Source organism: Vicugna pacos, chromosome 9 (assembly GCF_048564905.1).
Source record: "Vicugna pacos chromosome 9, VicPac4, whole genome shotgun sequence".
NCBI classification, from domain to species: Eukaryota; Metazoa; Chordata; class Mammalia; order Artiodactyla; family Camelidae; genus Vicugna; species Vicugna pacos.
This window is the reverse complement of record NC_132995.1, coordinates 32,670,669-32,683,004: the sequence shown is the minus strand read 5'-3', so window position 1 is coordinate 32,683,004 and position 12,336 is coordinate 32,670,669. Positions and strand designations below refer to the sequence as shown.

At 42.0% G+C, this 12,336-nt stretch overlaps 1 protein-coding gene across 5 annotated transcripts in view; it reads right to left on the bottom strand.

Moving 5' to 3' along the window:
• The window catches only part of NLRC5 (NLR family CARD domain containing 5), a 79,346-nt gene extending 68,585 nt beyond the window's left edge, over positions 1-10,761 (bottom strand). For 2 of the 5 annotated variants that reach the window (XM_072967408.1, XM_072967410.1), the window contains exon 1: positions 10,513-10,734. The gene's annotated coding sequence lies outside the window, so the exon portion shown is untranslated. Of the gene's footprint in view, positions 1-10,512 lie in introns of all 5 variants that reach the window. The other 3 variants (XR_012075655.1, XR_012075654.1, XM_015248089.3) reach the window with 3 other exon arrangements.
• Positions 10,762-12,336: the final 1,575 nt, after the last annotated feature.

Here is a 12,336-nt window from a genome sequence, read left to right as displayed (position 1 = left end):
GCTCCAAATATTGTAAATTTGTGCCCTGACTGCTGCTTCTGATCTCCTAGGTGCAGATGGAAGCAGGCAGCCACTGTTGTTACACCTCTCCCCATTGTTGCAAGCCCTTCCCCTTCCAGCTGAAGTGACCTCCAAGAGATTTAAAGAGGCTGTGCCCTTTGTTTCTTTCTTCAATTATGCTTTTTCCCCTTTTGGGAGCTAGGCATTAAAGACTAGGACATTCATAAACAACTGCATATATGGGGAAAATTAGAAAGTGACCACACATGCCCAAGGAAAGGCTCAGAAAAGACATGATAAGATGAAAAGACATAAGAGGACATTAAGTTTACTCCTCAGGTTGATCTCTGGCACAGAGACAGTTTACAATGATTAAAAAAAAAAAACCGAAACAATGGACAAAAAACAATAACAAAAAACAGTAACCTTGGGGAAGGGGGAGAATCTGTTTCCAGAGTTACCACATTGTTAGATTCAAATGTCCAACAACAACAACAACAACAACAACAACAACAAAAAATCACAAAGCACACAAAGAAACAGGAAAGTACAGCCCATTAAAAGAAAAAAAAAACAATTCAATAGACTCTGTCTCTGAAAAAAAAAAACAACTTAATGACAGATATATTAAACAGAGTCTTTAAAACAACTGCCTTAAAGATGCTCAAAGAACTAAAGGAAGATGTGGAGAAAGTAAAGAAAATGATGTGTAAAAAAACAGAAATACCAATAAAGAGTTAGAAAACCTAAAAAGAAACCTAGAAGAGAAACTGCAGCTGGAAACTACAATACCAGAAATGAAAGATTCATAGAGGGGTTCAAAGGCAGATTTGAGCAGGCAGAAGAAGGAATCAGGGAACTTCAAGATAGAACAATGGAAATGATTGACGCTGAGAAACAGAAAAAGATTGAGGAGGGGAACAGGGTGGGAAGGGATAAATTAGGAGTTCAAGATTTGCAGATACTAACTACTATATATAAAATAGATAAACAACAAGTTTATACTGTATAGCACAGGGAACTATATTCAATATCTTGTAGTAAACTATAGTGAAAAAGAATATGAAAATGAATATATGTATATATATATATATATATAATGTATGAATGAACAATTATGCTATACACCAGAAATTGACACAACATTGTAAACTGACTATACATCAATAAAAAAGAAAGAAAGAAAGAAAAAGACTGAAGAAAAGTGAACAGAGCTTAAAGGATGTGTGAGACATGATTAAATGGACCAACATATGCATTAAGGGAGTAATGAGAAGGGAGAAGGAGAAAGGGACAGAGAGAAAAACTGAAAAAATAAACGGCTAAAAAAATCCCCAAATTTGATGAAAGAGATGAATATAAACATTTAAGAAGCTCAATAAGTTCCAAGTAAAATTAACTCAGAGAGACCTACACCAAAACACATCATAAGCAAACTTTCAAAAACCAAAGACAAAGGGTGAGTCTTGAAAGCAGTAAGAGAGAAGTGAATCATCACATACAAGGGCTCCTCAATAAGATTATATGCAAATTTCTCCTCAGAAACTTTGGAGGCCTGAAGACAGTAGACCCATAAATTCAAAGTGTTAAAAGAAGGAAAAAAAAAGCCTGTTAACCAAGAATGCTATATCTGGCAAAACTGTCCTTCAAAAGTAAAGGAGAAATCAAGACATTCCCAGATAAACAAAATCTGAGGGAGTTTGTGACCACTAGATGTGCCCTGCAAGAAATGCTTGAGGGAGTCCTGCAAGGTGAAATAAAGGATACTAGATGGTACCTCAAAGCCATATAGATGAACAAAGATCTCAATAAAGTTAAGTATATGGACAATCATAAAAGCTAGTATTATTGTAGAAATAGTTTGTAATTGTACTTTTTGCTGTAGGATTTAAGAGACTAATATATGTAAAGAAAAACACTTATTAAGGTAAAGGCTAAAACACTTATTAAGGTAAAGGCTAGTATTACTGCAACTTTGGTTTGTAATTCCAAATCTTGTTTTCTCTATAAATTAGGAGACATTAAAATTTTTCAAAATTATTAGTTTATATGTTGGGCACATTATATATAAAGATGTAATTTTGTGACATCAACAACAGAAAGAGGTGAGGATGGAGCTGTAAAGGAACAGAGTTTTTTATATTATGGAAGTTGAGGTGACATAAATTCTACCAATTCTACTTAAATAAAAAGAATTATAAGAGAGTACTATGAACTATTGTATGCCAACAAATTGGATAACCTAGATGAAATGGACAAATTCCTAGGAACCTGTCAAGACTAAGTCACAAAGAAGTAGAAAATCTGAATAGACCTATAACTAGTAGGAGATACTTCAGCAATAAAAAAAATCTCCCCACAAAGAAAAGCCCCTGGACCTTGGCTTCACTGGTGAATTCTACCAAACATTTGAAAAATAACTAATACAATCCTTCCTAAACTTTTCTAAAAAATTAAAGAGGGGGAACACTTCCTAACTCATTCTAGGAGGCCAGCATTACCCTGATACCAAAACTGGGCAAAAACACACAAGAAATAAAAACTAGAGACAAATATCCCTTATGAACAATGATGCAAAAATTCCCAAGAAAATACTAGCAAACTAAATTCAGCAGCCTATTAAAAAGATTATACACCTGACCAAGTGGGATTTATTCCCGGAATGCAAGGGTGGTTCAACATATGAAAATTGATCAGTGTAATACAACACATCAATAAAATAAAGGGGAAAAAATCCACATAATCATTTCAGTTAATGCAGAAAAAGCATTTGACAAAAATTAAGCACCATTTTATGATTTAAAAAATTCAACAAACTAAGAATAGAAGGAAACCACATCCACATAATAAAAACCATATGTGAAAAACCCACAGCAAACATTATATTCAATGGTGAAAGATGAAAGCTTTTCCTCTAAGATCAGGAACAAGGCACCACTTCTATTCAACACAGTACTAGCAGTTCTAGCCAGAAAAATTAGGCAAGAAAAAGAAATAAAAGACATCCAAATTGGAAAGGAAGAAGTAAAATCATCTGCTTGCAGATGATAGGATCTTATATGTAGAAAAACCCTGAAGACTCCACAAAATAGGTGTTAGAACTAATAAACAATTTCAGCAAAGTAGCATGATACAAACTCAACACACAAAAATCATATGTATATACATGAACAATGAACAATCTGAAAAGGAAATTACCAGAACAATTCCATTTACAATAGCATCGAAAAGGATAAAGTGTTTAGAAGTTAAATTAACTAAGGCAGTTAAATTTTTGTGTAATGAAAACTACAGAATGCTGCTGAAAGAAATTAAAGAAGACATAAATACATGGAAACACACCCCATGTTCATGATCAGAAGACTAGTGTTATTATTTTACTATTGTTAAAATGTCAACATTATCCAAAGTGACCTCTATAGATCAGATTCAGTGCAATCCTTATCATAATGCCAATGATGTTCTTTGCTGAAACAGAAAAACACATCCTGAGATTTATATGGAATCTCGGGGGACTCCAAATAGTCAAAACAATTCTGAAAAAGAAGAACAAAACTGGAGGATTCATACCTTTCTGGTTTCAAAACTTACTACAAAGCTATAGTAATCAAAACAGTGTGGTTTGGGCACAAAGACAGACATATAGACCTGTGGAATAGACTAGAGAGCCTAGAAATAAACCCTCAGGAATATGGTCAAATGATTTTAGACAAGGGTGCCAAGACCATTCAACAGGAAATGACAGTTTTTCAACAAATGATATAACTGGATATCTACATGAAAAGAAAATGAAGTTGGACCCTTACCTAACATCATATACAAAAACTAACTCAAAATGGATCAAGAACCTAAATGTAAGACCTAAAACAATAAAACTCTTAAAAGCAAACACAGGATGAAAGCTCACGACATTGGACTGGTTGATGATTTCTTGCAGATGACACCAAAGGCACAGACATCAGAAGAATAAATGGACAAATTGGACTTCATGAAAACTAAAAAACAAAATAAAACTGTATATCCACAGAGAAAAAAGGCAACCATAGGATGGGAAAAAATATTTGCAAAATGTGTATTTTTAAGGGATTAATATCCAGAATATAGACAGAACTCCTAAAACTCAACAACAACAACAACAACAAAACAGAAATTCAAAAATGGGCAAAGGACTTGAACAGACATTTCTCCAAAGAAGTTATTCGAATGGCCAACAAGCACATGAAAAGATGCTTAACACCACTAATCACTAGGTAAATGCTTATCAAAACTACGGTGAGAAACCACCTCATAGCCATTAGGATGGGAACTATCAAAAAAACACAAATCACAAGTGTTGCTGAGGATGTGGAGAAATTGGAACCCTTGTGCACTGTGGTGGGAATATAAAATGGTACAGCTACTGTGGAAAACAGTATGCAAGTGTCTTAAAAAAAACAGAATTACCATACAATCCTGGATTCTGGATACATACTCAAGAGAATGAAAAGCAGAATCTTGAAGAGATATATGTTCACCCTCATTCATAGCAGCATTAGTCATAATCGGTAAAATATGGAAGCAATTGAAGTGTCCATCAATGGATGAATGGATTATCCAAATGTGATATATACATACAATGGAATATTATTCAGACTTAAAAAAAAGAAGGAAATTCTGCGATACGCTGTAATATAGATGAATGTTGAGAATATCTAAGCTAATGAAATAAGCCAGTCCCTAAAAGACAGATAGTGCATGATTCCACCCTAGGAGGCACTCTGAGTAGTCAAATCCATAGACAGTAGAATAATGGGTGTTGGGGTGGGCGGGGGGGAAGAATGGGGAGTTACCGGGTCATGGGCATAGGATTTCAGTTGCACAAGATGAATAGTTCTGGGGATGGATGGTGATGATGGCTTCACAATGATGTGAATGTACTTAATAGCATTGAACTGTACACTTAAAAATGGTTAAGATGGTAAATTTTATGTTATTTTATTTAACACAACTTTAAAAATTAAAAATAAAAATGAAGTCCATCTCTCCCTCTAGAAGTCCACCCTGGGAACCCAGCGGAAGGAAACCATCTGGACTGTGAGCCGAGCTCTAGTTACCAGGACGTTCACCACCGTGCTAGATGTCAGCTGGGGCCGCCTCACCTTTCTTGATACAGATAAACTGGTTCGGACACGGAGCCACATGAAGTGTTGTGGCCTGGGGACGGTTCCGGCATCTGCACAGGGAGACCTCCTCTGACAGAGTACTCCCGCCCCAGGTCCAGCCCTTAGTTAAATTATGGGCAAAAATTTCACTCAAGGAAGCATTGTGAGCCCAGCTGGCTTTAAACAAGTCCTCCTCCCCTCTCTGTCTCCCTCCCTCCTCCACTCCTTCCCCTCCCTCTTCTTCCACCTTTCCCACCTCCTCCCTCCCTCCCCTCCTCCTCCTTCTTCTCCCCATTGCCTCTGCCTGGTTCCCTCTTCCTCTAGACACCATCACGGTGCATGGCTCCCCAACTCACTCCTCTTAGCTGTCCCAAGGGCCCCTATGGGAAGGCCATGCCTGGCCTCTCTGTTCCAAACACAACACCCCCTCTGCCCCCAGCATGCCTACCCCTTCACTTGCCTTGTCTGCATTCTCTGTAGTCACCACTACCTACCATCCACTGCTCATCTTTGTGTGCTTGTATATTGCCTGTTTCTATTGGCACGTCAGCTCCCCAAAGCGGGGACTCTATAGTGCCTCAAGCTGTAGCCCAGTACCTAGTGCAGGGACTGGCATGTTGCAGAAACTCGGCATGTGTGGGCCGAGCAGGTTAATGATTGCAGAGCAGAGCCCGAGCCAGAGTGTGTTTTGTCAGTACCCCCTTCACATGAAGTAGGGGTATCACCCCACAGAAAATGCCCTTCAGCCATCTTACCCCCGAGAACTTTCTGGGGGTCTCTTCTGGGTGTGGCCTAGCCTCTCTCCACCTTCTCCCCATCCTCCCTTCTTTACTCTTTCCTGTCTCCTCCATCCTTCCTTCCAGGAGCAAATATTGCACCCCCAGCCCACACACATGCTCCCGCCCAAAGATCTGCCCCCGCCCCCCGTGAGCTGGTCCCTTCTGACCTTTGTGCACATGGGCCCCAACCACCCCAATCCTACCCAGGTATTTTCCCAGAGATACTTCCTTCCCTGAGAGGAATTCTGCTAAGAGCTATGGAAAGAATTAAAATGTCACATCTTGCTTTTTATATAAAATAGAGGAAACGGTCCGTGTGTAATAGGAGAAAACAAGACTAAATCTAAATGGTTAACAAAGATTATGGTTCAGCCATTCTTTGGACAACTAAGTAGCCATTTACGATGACAGTATACTCATATTACAGACAAAGAGCTAATTTCCTTAATATGTAAAGTGCTTTTATGGCTCAAAAGGAAAGAGACCAACAACCCAATGGAAAAGCAGGCAAAGGACACGAATGGTTTATGGTAAAGAAGCTACAAGGAACCTTTAAATATTTGAAAAGATGTCCCAAATCATTCATAGGAAGGGAAGTGAAAGAAAACAAGACACGATTATTTGTCTCCCAGATCCGCGAATATGGAAGTCTGATAACACGTGTTGGGGAGGGGTGGCAAGCTGGCTTCTTCACACATGGTACAACACTTTAGGGGGGTAATTTGCCAAATTTATCAAAGTTCAAACTGCATATTTTCCCCTTGACCTTGTAAATACACTCCTAAATGTTTTCCGTAAAGATTCATTCTCACGAAGGCAAAAACAATGCTTGAACAAGGATATTCCTTACAGCACTGACTGGGATAACAAGAGAAGGAAATAGCCTAAATGTCCAACAATAGTTGAATCAGTTATGGAACAACCATGCAGTAAGATGCTATGTAGCTGTTTAAAGAAAATGAAAAAAGGAAGATTTTCTTTTTTGTTTTGATGTGGACATATTTCCAAATCACAGTAAATTTTTTAAAAAAGAAAAAAAAACCCCACTATATACAGTATACTATCATTTGTGAGAAAGGGGGAAACATATATACATATATAGATATACGTTTTTATATATCTCTTCATGTTTGTTAAGGTCCACTTGGACAATCTTTGGAAGGAGACATAAAAATCTAATGACGTTTGTTGTGTTCAGGAAGGGTTATCAGGTGGCTGGGAGACAGAGGAGGGGGAGAGACTAATTTTTTGCTACATACCTTTTTGTATGTTTCATACTATTTTACTGTACAAATGTATCAGCTACTAAAAAATAAAAATTTTAAAGTGATATAACATTTAATCTTCCTTTAACATACAGTTTTGTAATTATTTAGTTTAAAAAATATAATTCCATTTTGGCTTTTATGTATGAGTCTGCTTAAAAAATAGAAATATATACACAGAGAAAAAAAGACTAAAAGGAAGAAAACCAAACTGAGAACAGAGGTCATCTGAGTGTGAACTTAACGTTCCCTCTGGTTCACTGAAAGAATTCTCCTTTGCCAAATGTCAGAGGCATCCTAGCCAGAAGGGCTCTAAATGCTTTCTGGGAAATAGTCTTGTCTCTGGGGAGTTTATCAGAAGACTTCGGCCTGACTCACAGGATGGCACACATGTTCTATTCCAGAGAATCAGGATTGAAACAAGCAGGATAAATGAGTAAACTCATGTTTCCATAGGCCTCCCACCCTTTCATTCCAGGAAAACTACTGGATTCCTTCCCTGTTCTACTAGGGAGAAAGGATGACTGCAGAGCAAGAAGAAGGGTCGGGGTCAGAGGTGGCCAGAGTAACTAAGCTCACACCTGTCCCCACTCTCCAGATCCACAGAGAACTTGAGAATACTTACAGCTTCCCAAAGGAGCAGAATGGGGGTTCCCACCAACTTCACCCAGCTCTCAAGGACCTCGGAAACCCCAGACGGAGTGTAGGTTACACAAGTATGCTTATTTTATAGGTAACAAGTCCCACATACAACCAAGTGCTTGCCTGCCTCACCGCTTCTGCCTGGTTTCAGGGTCCATGGATGGCAGAGATATGCTCTTCAGAGTGGTCTGAGGGACTAAAAGCCTTCAGTTCTCCAGAAAGCCTGCACCAACCACCAGACTGATCAATTTTTCAGACTTTTTTTCTTCTCAACTCATCTGAGTGTTTGCTTAGTGCCAGCTAAGTTTCAGCCAAGGTAGACTTCAGGCTCCCAGCTAACACTCAAAAATAGATCTGGTAAAGAAAACCAGTAGTTTACAGCCTCAGATGCCTACAAAAAAGTTTTGTTTTGTTTTTTTAAAGTGTATGCACCTGTATATGTCTGCTTAATGCTTAGTGCCATTCTGGGTGGGAAGCAGAGGAGAGATTCTGGGGTGGGAAATGAGTTTCCTAGCTTTGCTACAGCTGCAACGAAGAACTACAAACGGGGTAGATTAAATGAGAGAAATGTATTCTCTCATAGTTCTAAACGCCACAAGTCTGAAATCAAGATGTCAGCTGGCCATGCTTCTTCTGAAGCCCTAGGGACGGATCCTGCCTTGCCTCTTCCGGCTTCTGGTGGTTGCAGGCAGTTCTCGGATTTTCTCTGCTTGTAAATGTCTCCTTCCAGTCTCTGCCTGTGTGTCACGCAGCTGCCTTCTCCCTGTGTCTCTATCTTCCAACACTGATCTCCTTTCTTATAAGGACACCAGTCATACTGAATTAAGGGCCTTACTCTAGTATGACCCCCATCTTAATTAATTACATCTGCTATGACCCTATTTCAAAATAAAGTCACATTCTGAGGTAGTGGGGTTAGGACATCAACACACCTTTTTCAGGGACACAATTCAATCTGTAACAGATGGGGAAAGACATACTAAGTTGTTTTGCTGAATTTTGCTCAGAGGGGAGAGGGGTATAGGTGGTGGGGGGTGTAGGAAGACTGACTTGGCCCTACAAATATCCAGTCACCTCTGCATCTGGTCAAGGAATAAGGCTAAGCATGTTGTGAAACCCTTCCAAAGAACTTTCCCTTCTGCTTCTCTGCCTTCTTCAAGGACCCATCACTTCTCATGCTTGTGCGATATCTTGAGGTTAACTGCCCACAGGCATTCTCATTTCATCCAACCTGTGAAACACACTTTAAAGGATATATTATCATCCCCATTTTACAGATGAGAAACAGGTTCTAAAAGATAAAATAGTCCAGGGTCACCAAGCAAATTCAAGGAGCAGAGAGCCCTGGTCTGTCTGCCTCCCACACCAGGTCCAGTCAAGCGGGTGCTGTGCTCTGGAGGCAAGGCAGGTGGGCACAATCACTGGCAGTTGGCACTATTGTTCAGTTAGTTTTAAGGAGAGTATGCTGGATGGGGAGGCTGGATGGACCATGAAATCATCAGAAGGTCTCTCCTTCTCTTCTGCAGAAAGAGACCAAGCCTAGTGCTTTTCTGGGTTTATTGCTTCTTACAGAGAAAGAAGGGCACACCCCACCTACTGCTACCTCCAGGTTTGGGAGGCTGGGAAGTCCTGGTTTTCCAACTGCTTTTTAAGTCTGCAGAACCCCCAACCTTTTATTTATTTATTTTTATTCCCTGCCCCCAACCTTTTGAAAAGGAAATCTAAGAACCTCAACCTATAAAACAGATGCAAACAGTGCTGAAGGTGGGGGCCTCCCTGCACCTCCCCAAATGATTATCCCAGAAAACTCCTGGTCCTGATCTCCTGGGTGAGAAAATGGCAGAAAACGACTTGGAAACGCAAAAGGTAAGTAACAAAATGATACCCATGTATTCACCTATTTACAAGGGTAAAACGTTCATCAGGAATAGTCTATGGAGATTTGACATTAAGTAACTATTGTTTAAATGTTTAAAGCTATGCTGATGGTTTTGCGGTTATTTTTTTTTAAAGACTCCCTATCTTTTTTTTTTTTTAATGGAGATACTGGGGACTGAACCCAGGGACGTGTGCATTGTCATGCTAAGCACACACTCTGCCACTGAGCTTTACCCACCCACAAAAGACTCCTTATCTTTTAGTTCATTCTGAAATATTTCGGTTGAGATGCTGTGATGTCTGTCTGCTATTTGTTTCAAAATGAGTTGCGGTAGGAACCAAACTGGGCTGGTCCAGGGTGATGACTGTTGAAGGTGAGTAGGGGTTACATGGGGCTTGGTTGTATCAAACCCGGCAAATTCATACAGCTCGGTCTAATTTTATTTCTTCTATTCTGGCATCTGTTTGGAATTGTCCATCATAAAAAGCTTTTTTAAAGCTAAAAAGTCTGAATTGTGTGCAATGAACAGCGACTCTTCCGTAATTCTATAAAAGGCAATTAAAAGTTGAAGTTCCAGGACGGGGCGTTGCGACGGTGGGAAAGAGTAGGAGTGAAGGGGGACGTGACCGCGTCCCGAAACCCAACCCGGCTAACCCTGACTTGCTTTTCTCTGCGGCTAGGCTCGCAACTCATCCACCAAACTCCGCAGGGTGGCAGGGCTGCCCGGCCACCGGCACCCCATCTGCCCAACCGTTCACCAGTCCAGCCTCTGTCCTCCCGACCATCCAGCCAGCCAGCTACCTTACCCATCCTTCCAGCCAGCCACCAGGCCACCGGTAGGTCCTGCTCCAGAGCCCTCTGGCATCGCACTCCTCCACGCTCCGCGCGGCATCCGCACCCCGAACTTCCCCGCGCCGCTCGCCCAAGCCCGGTCCGCAGCCCTGCGAAGTGCTGGGCACTCACCGGTTGCGCTCCCAGCTTCGCCGCGCTGCTCACGAAACTGAAAGTAGGCGCCGAGAGCACCCAGGCGGCTGGTGCTGAGAGCCTGAGAGCTGCTGCCGGGAAATCACGTGGATTCTAGGTGCCCGGGCCGGGCGCCCGCGCGGACTGGGCGGGGGAGGCACACCCGTTCCTGCAGGGCTCCCGCTCCCCGCGCCTCCTGGCGCTCAGCCACCTTTGCGAACGGCACCCAGAGACAGCCCCAAGGGTCGGGGGTGGGGCCGCTGGCCCCTTTCGTGGATGTTAAACTGAGGCAGAGGAGTGAGGGCTGAGTTCAACTCTCCCTGCCTCCCTGGAGACTAAGGAGAGATGGGATAGGATGGGAAGGAGATGCTCGCAGTGCAGCAGGAGACTCACAACCCAGGGGTCCTGCCTCCTTTTCTGCGATGCTCCCCGGGATGAAGGGAGGGGAGAAAAGACTAACAATAATTGGTCTTATTAGCTGAGCGCTTGGCCTTCTGGACGGTGCTAAGCACTATCTAAGAATTTATCTCATCTAATCCTCAAAATAACCCACCATACAGATGCAAATAAGCGCCCCATTTTACAGATGAGCAAACAAACTCAGAGAGGGGAGAGGTAAAGGAACTTGCCACGAATCCACTACCCTTTCAAAGCTTTACTACAACCTCCCCGACTTTTTGCATTCCTCTGGGGACAGAAGCTCCCTTCCTCCTGCAGAGGATACATCCATCCTAGTAAGGTCATCCACCAACCTCCCTGTGGCATCCCTGCAGTAAAGCAGCTTTCACTCCCAGATCTTCTGCCCTCTTGCCTCCCAAGCCAGATGTGTGTGGGTGTGAGGGCACTGCAAGGTAGTGGTCACAAGCACAACCATCCGTGTCAGACACCCTTGGGTTCGAGTCCTATGGCAGAAGAAAAGTTATCCCATTAGGCAGATGAAGAAACTGAGATTCAGGTATGTCAAATGAGTTGCTGAAAGTCACACAGCAGTCATGAACAGAGCTGGCTCTTGAACCCAATATCCTTTCCACCCTGGAGATACCTGGCCTGCTGAGAAGATTATCACTGAAGATAATCGGTGGGATATTATCTTCAATTAATCTGAGAAGAGCTACCTTCCCAAAGGCTCCCTACCCTCAGCCTGACCTGTGGCCTGAAAGTCCACCATTAGCACATCGTTCCTTGGCTGAAGGTGTGCAAGCTCCTCTGGTATCAATTGAATGGCCATCAGTCATTTACACTTGAGTGTGAACAAGCTAAGAAGATTTTATTGGTGGGAGATCAGAGGGAAAGCTGAGTGTCTGGATTTGGAGGTAGGAAACATAAGGTGTGAGTCAGGGGGACCAGAGGATGGAGCCCATGTTTACTGGTCACCTCTCTGTGCCAATTACTTCATCTCCATGAAGTATAACCCATAGCTGGCATTTGTGAGCACTTAGGACATACCAGACAGTGTTATGGGTATTTGTGCTTACTCTTTTAATCTTCATGGCAGCCCTATTATGTCCATTTTTACAGGTGAAGAAACAGAGACAGAGAGGCCAACATGCTGGAGATTACACAGCTAACAGCAGAGGAGCTGGGATATGGCCCAGGTGGGGCAGCTTCAGAGCCCCTGTTCTTGGCCACCATGTGATACCCCCTCTAGGCTAACCCAGTCCTTACCA